The sequence below is a fragment of the Cyprinodon variegatus genome, unplaced genomic scaffold (assembly GCF_000732505.1).
Source record: "Cyprinodon variegatus isolate N-32 unplaced genomic scaffold, C_variegatus-1.0 Scaffold4, whole genome shotgun sequence".
Classification (NCBI taxonomy): Eukaryota; Metazoa; Chordata; class Actinopteri; order Cyprinodontiformes; family Cyprinodontidae; genus Cyprinodon; species Cyprinodon variegatus.
Window position 1 is genome coordinate 1,969,772 of NW_015150457.1, and position 11,979 is coordinate 1,981,750.

Below are 11,979 nucleotides of genomic sequence, written 5' to 3' on the forward strand. Positions count from 1 at the left end.
ATCGAATGCCTTGGGAAATTTTAATTGCATTTGAAAATTTGAATTCCTCTTGTGACAGATATCTGTAAACAAAAATAAGTACAGTCATGCAATTATCTCTTTAGTTGTTTTTTTGTTGTTGTTGTTGTTGTTTTTTTGTTGTTTTTTCCCTTTGAATATTTCTAGTTGTTCCTAAGAGGAGTTGTGAAGCTCTTTGTTCTCCAACATTTCATAAATTATATATCCAGGCCCTTAAATAGAAAAAGATATTCAAGTGAAAGATTATTGTTAATTGTAGTATAGGTATTTTAATTCTTTGTGCTTTGAGTTTTTTTCTGAAATATTGGTTTTGCATTTGCTGCTGTCCTCACTGAGGATCTGCAATCACTAAGTGACTTGAGGCCAATGGGTTGAGCTAATATGGACTGACAAATAGCCAGAGAGAATTCACTCTCTCTGCATGCCCATTATTGTTCGCTGTCAGAATCAATCAGGGATGAAAGATGATGGGAACACAAAGACCAGAGGGCAACCTCACGTCTAAACAGGAATTGGGGCTTTAATGGCTTTGCAGACACTCCTGTACTTAAAAACACACACGTTTGGGATAGAGGCCCCCAATGCATGATTGACTTTTAAATGTCCACCACAGGCAGCCGATTGCTACTCACTTAAAACACTGTGCAAAAGTTTGGATCATTTAAATCATTTAAGGCAGAGATGTCAAAGTCAAATACACTGAGGGCCAAAAAACCAAATTTGCTACAAGCTGAGGATTAAATGGTTAGATGTTTATTAAAACATATTGAAATTAACATAGCCTACTATACCAAGACCTAACACATTGTTTTTAAAAAAAACAAAATATTAATATCAATATTATCAATAAACTTTTATCATATTAATAAACATATTAATATAAATACATAAATGAAAGTGCATGCATTATAAACTGAAAATGCATTACTCTGCTGCTCTATGATCCTACTAATCACTGCTTTCAAATAGTACAATAATTTAAAAAAAATATGAATGCATAAAATACAAAATCTAAGGCACACATACAAAACATTGCTTCCTTCAAAGAAAAATCATGTTTTGTACAATGAAATGTAAAAAAAAATTGTAATGAAACATGGCAGCGGACCCAGAATTCATTCAGAGGTTCTTTAAAAAACGAATTTATTAACCAAAAAGCAGAGCAATTCCAAAATAAAAAGGAGCCTGGATGGAAGGAGAGGGGAGCTGGTTATAGAGACGGTAACGCTGCTGAGTGAGGGACAGGTGGGATCTGCACACCAGGCACATAATACCGGGAGGTGAACAGACGACACAGTCAATCAGAGTATTGTGCGGATCCCACCTGCCCCTCGCTCAGCTGTGTGTCCGTCTCTATCACCTGCAGGATCAGCTCTGCTCCTCCCTCCATCCAGGCAATGTTGTTGTCTTTGATTTTTTTCCCTTATTCTTATCTGTTGGCAAGTGTTTGGTCTGTGCTTTTTTGTTCATCCAAAGTGTTTTTTTAGACTGCGTAGAAACTAGCAGAATAATTCGATCAAGTCTTCAGTAGGAATATCTTAATTTTTCAATCAAGCTGTAAGATGTAATGGGTTGTGTTACTGTTACCCTTAGTTTCCATCTAATAATCAACTGGTTTTACTGATGAAATGAATCCATAAGCCCCCTTGGATGTCTTTTCTTGGATCTTCTTTGGTGTCATTTTTTTAACAGAGGGGTATAAATCCAAGCTGACCACCGTAACCCCAAGCCTCCAATAAACCAACTTCCACCTTTTGGCTACTTTAAAGCAACCCATAATCTGATTTAAGTTAGGCCCCATTTCTCAGTCAAATTCTGACTTTCTCAGAACTTAAGACTCAACCAGTGATGAATTGCACGACACGTTAATGCACAGGGGTTTGGAAAACTCTGTCTTCTGCTATTCCCTGAGCAGATTAACAGATGTGGAGGGAGGGAAAAAAGACAGCAATAGAAGTGAGAGACAGAAACACAGAGGGTAACTTAGTATATATATATATATATATATATATATATATATATATATATATATATATATGTATGTATATATTAGGTGTGTGTGTGTATGTGTGTGTGTGTGTGTGTGTGTATTTGCGTGAGAGAGAAAGAGAGAGAGGGTCTCCTTAAGGCCTGTAGCTGCAATAAAATCATCAGGTCACATCAGAGCAGTTCTCAGCCCCTGGGTTGGAAAGAGTTGTGTAATTCAGCAGTGGGAAGCACAGACACACACATACACACAAGTTTGACCAGCACCCGTAGTTACTGGAAAAGAGCGAAAGGGTGAACAAATATGTAAACACATATCAACTTCATAGACCTTCAGAGCTAAACAAATGAATGGGAGGTCTGGATCAAACCACGCCGTTACATTACAGCCCAATGAGTATCTGTGTGTTTCCCTGACAGTAAAAATACAGGAACGGTGTGTGCAGGAGTGAAGGGAAAAGGGAGCCTGTGTGAGAAATTGAGGCAGATGCTGTAAGATTATAATCTCGGTAACCTCTAAAGCCAAAGCACAACATTCAACAGAATTTATTACTCTTTAAAAAAAAAACGGAGCAGAAAGAATTATGTCTAAAGGGGTGCTAGTTTGGATGTCAAAAAGAAGTGAAAGAGAAAGGTTTATGCACGCCCAGTTCAAAATGTAGAAAAATAATGTCTCTGTGAAGGTTTCCCAACCGTGTAATTCTCCTTTACAGCAGCACGCTGCAAGATCATGGCAATCAAAGAGGACATTTAGTGAGATAACTTCCAGAGATGCTGAATCCCATTCTTGCAAATTTGCAGAGAGACTTCAGGTATCAGATAAGCCAGATTCTACCACTCTGCCATTTCTTCCTGGATCATATTACATGATTTCCTTTGACTTAAATCAATTTCAATCACAAAAAAAACAGAAATAAACAAAGGTATAATTTTTATTCATCATGCCACACTTATCCAATTTTAAGTTGTATTATTTTTTCTAAATTGATAACATAAGTCATTTTCACTCACAACAATAAATTGTAACCACTTTGTGTTGATGCATTACATCAATCTAAATTCACACATGCATCAACGTCTGTGGTTGTAAAGTATAGGAAAGTGAACATTCGGTGGTTATGAATGCCTTTTTTGAGGCACATCAAAATGACAGCACTTTTTTTCTCAGTATCTAATTTGCAATCAGACTAAATTTTTCCTGAGAAACAAAGTATCATTTTTAGAGAATGATATTTCTCAACTTTGAATATGTATTGGCTGAAATATGTAACATATTGCTCCAAGAAAAAGCTTCTTACAGCACTTTGTTGGAGGATTGTGCCATTTCCCCTAAAAGGACCCTAGTCCTCTTTGTAGGCCACCCTTTTCACGCATCTTTTCAGCTCTGCTCCTAAATTATCAATGAGATCGAAATCTGAGTATTTTAAAGTTCTGTTCTTCAACCGTAATAGAAAGTAATTTTATGATTTGGTTTAACTTCTGGGCAGATTTTGCAAGATGTAACTTAAATACTGCCTCTTTCTTAAAGTGCTTTTTTTTTAACTCAAAATAGCATCTCTTTCATGAAGTACAACAGTCCCTCCTGCAGAAAAGCACTTTCACAACATGATGCTGCAACCCCCATACTTCTCATTTGGAATGGTGTTCTCAAGTTTGCAAGACACTCATTGATCCCTCTAGCAACAGTTATGGTCATTATGGCCAAACATTGTGACCTTTGTGTCATCAAACTTAAGGAAACTTTACCAGATATTTAGGTTTCAGTCTCTATATTGATTTGCTAACTGTAATCCAGATCTGATGTGATAAATAAACAGATTTTTCCCCAAAGCAGTTTGACTTAAAGGACACAGAGCTTGTGGCCAGCATGAGAGACACATTTGCATTTTGTTTTAATTTGCATAACTCCTGAAACAGATTCACTGACCCCTTAAGGGATCTGGATAGTGTATTCATGTATGAACTGAAACTGTTGAATTTTTGAATTTTTCATCTGATATTTGGCTGAGTTTTGGGGGGATTCATAAATTCACACAGGAAAGCAGTGTCTCTGAGGTGTTGCAATAAAATACGTAGATCAGAGGCTGTGCTGCAACTGAACTCATAAGTTGTTATAAAATCTTTTACAAGCTTAAAAATGTATTCCATTGTTTTTATTCACATTTTTTTAAGGAATATCTTTAGTGTAAACCTCTAAATTTGTAAAAAAAAAAAAATAAAAATAAAAACTCTGCAGTTGCAAGCAGGGAGATGAAGGCTGTTCGAAGTTTATGAAAAAAAGAAAAGAGCTATATGTATGGTAGTCATGTAAGAAAACCTGTTAGAGGCTGCAAGATTTTGATTCTGAGAAGACAGATTACCTTCCATAAGAACAAGAACAGCCTGAACTATGATACAGGTGTATGCCTTAATTCAAAATAATCTTCATCTTTTAGACATAAGCATGGTTAAGATCTAAATACAACTGGAAATATGTGGCGATATTCAAAATCCTTGTTCAAAGACATTTACAGTATGTCTGACCTCAGCAAATTTTATAAAACTGTATTTTGTAAAGAAGTTGTACTGTAAATGCGAGAATAGCAGATTTTAACAACAGATATTGTGCACAGAGTGTTTTGTGTAAAGTATTCCTTCCAGCCCATACTTGTTTGCAGTTTACACTTTATTACATTTTGCATTGTTTGCTATGACTAAACAAACAGTAGCTACCTTTGCAAACAAGACTTACTCAGGATGGCTTTAGATCACAGAGAAGATGAAGAAGGGGATATTTTTACACCCTGCTCCCAATCTTTGGTAATAAAATGTTTCAGTAGAACAATAACTTAGCTGTTCAGCTGTTAGAAATTTGACATCATCATCAGTTACTCGCAGATACAGGAAACTGCACAGCAGGACTTTTATCCATTAAAGTTCACAACATTAGGCCAAAATTATTCAACGATGACGGAAAGAAAAAAAAAACAGTACATCTCTAATAGCGCTGTAATTACTCTTCTATTAGTAACAAAATATTTCAGACACCATGTTGCCAAGTAACTAGCAGAAGCAAAAACCTGCTGTGCGTCCACAAAGTCAATGAGAAACATGTTTGGTTTGGGCCTCCTCATTAATCTGCCTGAGACCTCATGACTCCTTAAACTGGCGGGGATCCACAGCCGGCTGACTTTTCTGCGTCTCACACGACGTGTAAGTGTGGGAGTGTGTAATCTAATGTACAGCAACGGGTCCTAAATCTCACCAGGAGGTTTGTACTCAGAAGTGAATGAAGTATTTTAAGGAACCGGGCCTTTAGACTAAGGGCATTGGTTTCATTTAAAAAGGTTTATGTTCCGAAGTGAGAAGGGTACTTTAAATAAATGTACTTGGTTTAAACTTCTAAACAGAATGAAACTCTCTAACATTAGGTTTGACAGTATTGCAAAGTATATAAAACACGATGAATCAATCTTGGCAAAATACTTCTCGTTTGTGGTCTGTTACACTGTTTTGAACCCACACCCAATTCATCAACCATTATTTAGGTTGTTAGGGGTTTTTTTTTTATTGAGGGACATCCTTTTGGCTGTTTGTTTATTGTCTAAGAAGTTGACCAATGAATCATGTGGCTGTTGGTTAAATGCAGCAGTTTGTTTTTTTTTTTAGTTTTTTTTTTTTATCTTATTCATTTATGAGGAGTTTTTCTGTGCTTCAGAAATTTTTACAGATTTTGGACGTGATTGGAAACAGATTTTAGCCAGGAATTAATGATAATTTCTGTTTAAAAAAAAAATAGGTTCAAAACTTAACAGATTTGATCACACGACAGGCAAAATTAATGTGCATAACCCTGTAAAGCTTCAAGTCTTTTATTTTGGGTGCACACGTGTATGCAAGTAGTGATTACTTAACAGTAAAAAGTTTAAGGTGATGGTGAGATAAGCTTAATATTCTGCATCACATCAATCAATGGATTATCTTTAATCTCTATCCCTCTTTTAAAAAGTAATTCATGTTATGATTCAAATGGCCACAAAATAAGTTCAACCATATGTTTCTTTTAAAGCAAATGCCTCTAAACAAGCAGTTGGTTCTTACTTTTCATTTAACTTAGGGGGTTTGTGCATTGATTTGTCTAATTTGAATCTACAAACATAAGAAAAGTCTACCTTTGTCTCTGCTCTTAACCCCTCTATCCTGAGAGGCCAATCTGATTTCAGCTTCTATTTATATTCCCTTCCAAATGAAACAACAGTTTTACTGTGACTGTAAACAGAGCCAAACCAATCTGAGTTTTGCTATGTCTGCAATACGCAAATAAACAACTTCAGTTTAAGCTGTGGCCCTGTTCAGTGATTCACCAGGTCCGGTCTAACTTTGCAATTACCATAAATAAAATTCTAATTCATTACAAAGTTGTATAGGTCTTTTTAAGACCTTGTTCCTGAGTAGTTAAATAAATATGTTTCTTTCAGCTTTTCACAATTTCTTCTTAACATTCACACCATGGCTCCACATAAATAAACAAGTGTCATTAAATTTGATTAAGTTCATATTGTTTGGTAGTGGTTCTCTTTTTTGGCAGATTTCCAATAAAGTACTGCATTGTTTAGTAGGTGGACCAAATGATGTACAGTACAACACCCACCATATTTCTTGCCAGTAAAGATCCTCATGATACATAAAGTTGATCTTTTCCTGTAACTGCAGGGAAACAATAAACTTCCCTCATTCCCCACTTGTAGGGTTTGGATGTGTTTATTTGTTTAACCTTTTTTACTGGTCCCCACCATGTGTCTTGCATCACATTAAACATGGACCCTCATAACACATCATTTGTCAGTGCTGGTGGAGATTCTCAGTCATTCAGGTCATAGTCATTCCAAAAAAGTTTAAAAAGTGTAAAAAAAAAAAAAAAACAAAAAAAAAACACTGAACTTTGTTTTCCAAGTTTGAAGACATTTCGCTTCCCATCCAGAAAGCTTTCTTAATCCAACATCTCTGGATTAGCTTTGAGTTCCAGGCTTATATAGAGTAGCCCAACAAAGCCTTGTTATAGCTTAGAAAACATGCAAATTGAACCGAAAAAACAGGTTCACCCCAACGACCCCCCCATTACTAAGAGGTGAACCTGTTCTTGTGTGAAAAGAGAGACCATAATTTTATAGAATGACAGAGGTGTGTTGATCTTAATCAGTAAATGGCAACAAGACATAAGCTTCTCAACTAATTGGAGTACATCTAGGGTCCTCTAACACAAAGAGAAGGGGGAAACCATACAGCTCCTCTTCACCAGACAGGAAGCTCAGGAGTCCCCCATGCTAAATGAAGTATTGATAGGAAGTATCCTGCTTTGTTGTCCTACCTCCTTCCTTACAGCCAGCACTATTTGAACAAAACTCAAAACTATCATGGCTACCAGTGATATACTTCTGTTTTGGCTTAAATTTGACACGGTTAGTTTGAAGATAAAAGAGTTTGAAACGTGTTCTGGGCTATGTAGGGTAGTAAAAAGGTGAAGGGGCTTAACTACATCTGAAAGTATAAAAAAAAACATGACACCAACTTTTCTTTTTTTGACTTTTATTCTTGTTTATCAGCTCAATACCAGCGTAATACTGCTCCCAAAACAAGCGGTTACGACTGCGTGACATGGTTTGGCCCATTCTAAAAATCTCTACATGTATGTAAATGTAAACCAGTTTACCTGTTCCCTGAACTAGTTCCTGAACAGAACTGCTGATTTTAATGCTAGTGCATGGCATTAAGCAATACCATCACATTTAGTTTAAGTCTTTAGTGCACATCTTTACCAATGGTTCTAATGGGGCAATTTACGCAGGGTTCTATGTTTCAAAAAGAAAGGACAATTTCTCAAAAAAAAAAAAAAAAGTAACATTAAAACAAGCAACATTTTTCCACAATCTGCAAGCTGTCTCTTTTGTCACCCTTACAGAGTTCACCATGACCGCATAACCATGTCTAACCTACCATTACCGACCGCACTGTCGACATTTTTAATGGGTAATTTCAGGACAGTGTACACCTGCAATTAGCATTGCCAAAAACTCTCTCTTTTACATTATCGCTGGATTGTTTGAATTCTTGCAACAGCCACAAGGAAGCAGTTTCATGTACGGTTTTGAAAGACTCTTATACTTATCATTCCCCAAAAACAATTGAGCTGTTTGCTTTTTTTTTTAGCAGCATTTGACACTCTTTTCCTCCATCATTTGTGACCTTGTTTAGCTTCAGTTGGTCGGACTAGTTATTTTCTCGTAGCTTTATTTTCTCACTATTAGAAAGGCCAATTAAAGCCAATTAGTCTGTTTTTTGCAAAAATTTTACGATCCGCTTCTATCTGATAAGTGTCTGGAGATAGTCAAATTCTAAATAGTGCCGTAGCATTTGTTTTTATCAGATACAGTAGATGAAACCGCATTTTCACATGTCCTTGAGTAACTCAGTAGTGCAAAAATAGCTTTAAATCAAATAAAGTTACGAGTTTGGACCATTAAACCCCCCTGGGTTTCATAGAGTGGGTTGGTGTGGGTGGGCGGGAGGGTTTATGAGAACATCTGTTATCATTTTTGTACTTTAATGACATAATGATTCAATGTGGGGTTAGAGTATCGCCTGTTCAGGAGGAACTCTGAGCTAATTCACCAACATTTTTAAGTGAACAATTTAGCCAGCAGGTCAACCATCAAACGCCAAGAAAATTACAAGCTTCAGAGTAAAGGAGACTGGTATCTCACTTTGGGACCCAAAGGTCCCCTCTGAAGGAAGGTTATTTGATCTCTGTGAAAAAGTGTGGCAAAGGCAACCAATGAAATTCCAGCCTTTTTTTTTTTTTTTTATAAACATAATAAGCTATCTGTAATAAATCTTCCATGTCTTAAATTGCTGTGTCAGTCAGGCGTCTACTGGTTTACTGATAGTTTGCTATCAGACCACATTTATCAGTTTTGTTTTATATATTAATCCCCAGAGTAAAAATCGATCCTAGTTTTAGGCCTCACACAAACTCTGCTGTGCTTGGAAGGCCCTTAAAAAGTTGCCTTGTGGTTTTTGCTGCAGAACTGGAGTCAAAAATGTGTCATCTTGCAAAACCAATGCAAATATCAAAGAAATAAAAACAGTCTTACATAATCAATGTCTAACGCTTCTAATCAGTCACAGCTATTCTAATAAGTAGCAGTTTAGCCCACATGAAGATTTGCAGCTTCACACCAAAAGGGCTGAATTACAGCTCATTGTGCCAAAGCTAAAGGATAAAATGAATAGGTAGGGAGCACTATCTGGCAACGTTGGGACTCAGCCTTGCAGTGACTGTGAAAGACTGGGTTTATCACGGCTCGGTATAGAGCTGTGTTCTCAAATTGATTGGGTACATGGCTCCCATCAAGTTCGAAAATATCCTTTGGGAAATGTGAAAGTTGTTAATGTTTACTGTTGGTTGGCTTCTTCAGGGGTAGATCAGGTAAATCCTCCTGCAGATGTGGTTGAAACAGAGGGACTTGTGCTCATTCTTTGAAGATTATTAAATGTTTTATTAATAAAATATCAATTTTACAACTGTTGTTCTAAAAGATTTTAGTCTTATAAATGCAGATCGTAGTGGACCTTCCAACTCACAGTTATGGGACAAAATAAGAGTAAGCCATGATGTAATGGCTGTTACAACACTTTAGAGGCAATAAGTTGGAGTCTTTTCTGACTGTATGGGAGCAATGCTTCCCTTTACTGAGGTTTGCAAATGTTTTTAATACAAATCATTTTATTCAGTATACAATATCACTGTGCCAATGCACTTTGATTATATTTTCTTGCTAACCACTTTGCTGAAGATTTGCTCTAGTATTTGGATCACTCTGCTCTTATAGAACATAATATTGGTTAGTTTTTTGTAAGATAGCACAGCAGTTTATGCTAAAATATTTTGGTTGACTGTGAAAACAAGTCATCATCACGCCTCCACCACTGTGCTTAATAGTTGTTATCAGGTGTTTGGGCCAGTATGTGTTAAAGCTCAGAACAGAGGACACAATATTTAAGGCAAACAGACAGTAGATAATTCAATAGCGGTTATTTAAAAACAGCAAATCTGCAGTAACAGCAGAGAAATCTAAAGCAGCAACCTCTGCAGGAGGAAAACTCAGGTTAGTGACAACAATAATCTGACCTGGTTTTATAATTCAGTCCGTGCCCAGAGACAAGGTTGATTCCAGCCGGTCAGCTGTCAAACAAGACGCAGCGGGCACCGCCCATAGAGTCCCAGACACTGTATTCCCAGAGAACGAACAAGCAGGAGATCAGATCCAGGCAGAAGAAAGAAGGCAGGATAACCCAGAGGGCAAAGGCAAAGTGGTGTCAAGGACGTGTTCAGGATTAAAAAAAACAGGAGATCAGAAGTCTGAAGATGTTTCAAAGGGAAATCCAGGTCAGTGACAGGAAGCAGCTCCAAGTTTAGCAAGCAGGCAGAATCCAGCAGGAGTCCAAAGACAGGTCAGGCAAACAGATCCGATGGGAACAGGTACAGTAAGCTCAGTGGTTGAGAGGCTTAACAGCTCAGGATTAGGTCATCATAAACACTACGTTAACTGTGAAACACTTTCACCACTGGCTCGAGAACAATCTGGCCTGATGACTGGAAACAGGCAGGTTGAAACAGAGACTTGAGCAGGTGACACGGATAAGCGGTAATTAAAAAAACAGGTGGATTTATGCAAGTGAAGGAAATGAGCAACCCAGCCAGTCATGAGCGCAAAGATCATGTTAGTATGTTGCTTAGTTTTGCAATATGCTGCTGTGCATCACAACAAAGTCTTTCTACTATGGTTTCATTTATCCAAAGGACATTGTTCTACAAGGTCTGTGGCTCCAAAGCAGTCTTGCAGCATACATTGCTCTGCTATATAATTGTAAGTAATTAAGGTATTTGTCACAGGAAGCCTTTCAAACAAGTCTTGGTTTTTGCTCTTCCTTACTGCGTACTTAGAAAGTTTCTATTTAAAAGTTTCTATTTAACATGCTTCTGTGGAGCATTAAATGTTGTTATTGTCTTCAGTTTATCTGCTGGTTGTGTCAAAACTCTTCAAAATGTTACTGGGTGGATGGTTCTTAAATGAATTTTTTGCATTTCGGTGCTATCATCAAAAAAAAATTTTATTTGGATCTATTTATTTATTTACTGTTGTCTTCTGTCATAGTTTATCTCCACTCATGTTAAGGACTTCCACTCTGAGTCTTCCTGCTTTCCTTCTTCTTTCAATTTAATTAAAATCAACTCAGTTTATTTATATAGCACCAATGCACAACACATGTCATCTTAAGGCACTTTAGACACAATTCAATTTGATCATACAGTCTGATTTAACTGTTAGATATTTCTGATTAATTCACCTGCATTAAATGCTTTTCTCCTCTCTTTGTATATACAATCAGTGGATTCTCTCTTTTTCCATCTGTCTGTGTTCCTTATCCTTGTACCCCTGTGCCTCTTTGTAAGTTTGCCTTTTTCAGTACAAGATTTCTGGTTGTGCTTTAGTTTAAAAATAAAAGACACAAATAGTTTTTGCCATATCATTTAAGGCTCCTCTCTGACTGCCTCTTTATAATCTGCTTCCACACATTAGTTCTTTGGCATTAATAACAGTTCGATTTACATGTGCGAAAACAGTTAGTTTATTTACCAAGTTTGGTTTCTAGAATGTGTTTGCATGCCCATCCATCTATTTTTAATCTTTATAAAGGTGTGAGGATTATTTTTATTGATGATGTGTGAGTCTGTTAAACCCTAATATCTGCCTGTTGTGGTCAGAACTAATGTTTTCCAAAGTAATTTATCTAATTAGGACAGTTTCTCTATTGGAATAAAAAATCCTCTTCATTATGTATGTGGCAAAAATTTGGGAATGGAATGAAAGCAGTGTCCTTGATCTTAAAGCTACAGTGTAATAATTACAGGGATATACAGTCAGAAATGTAATA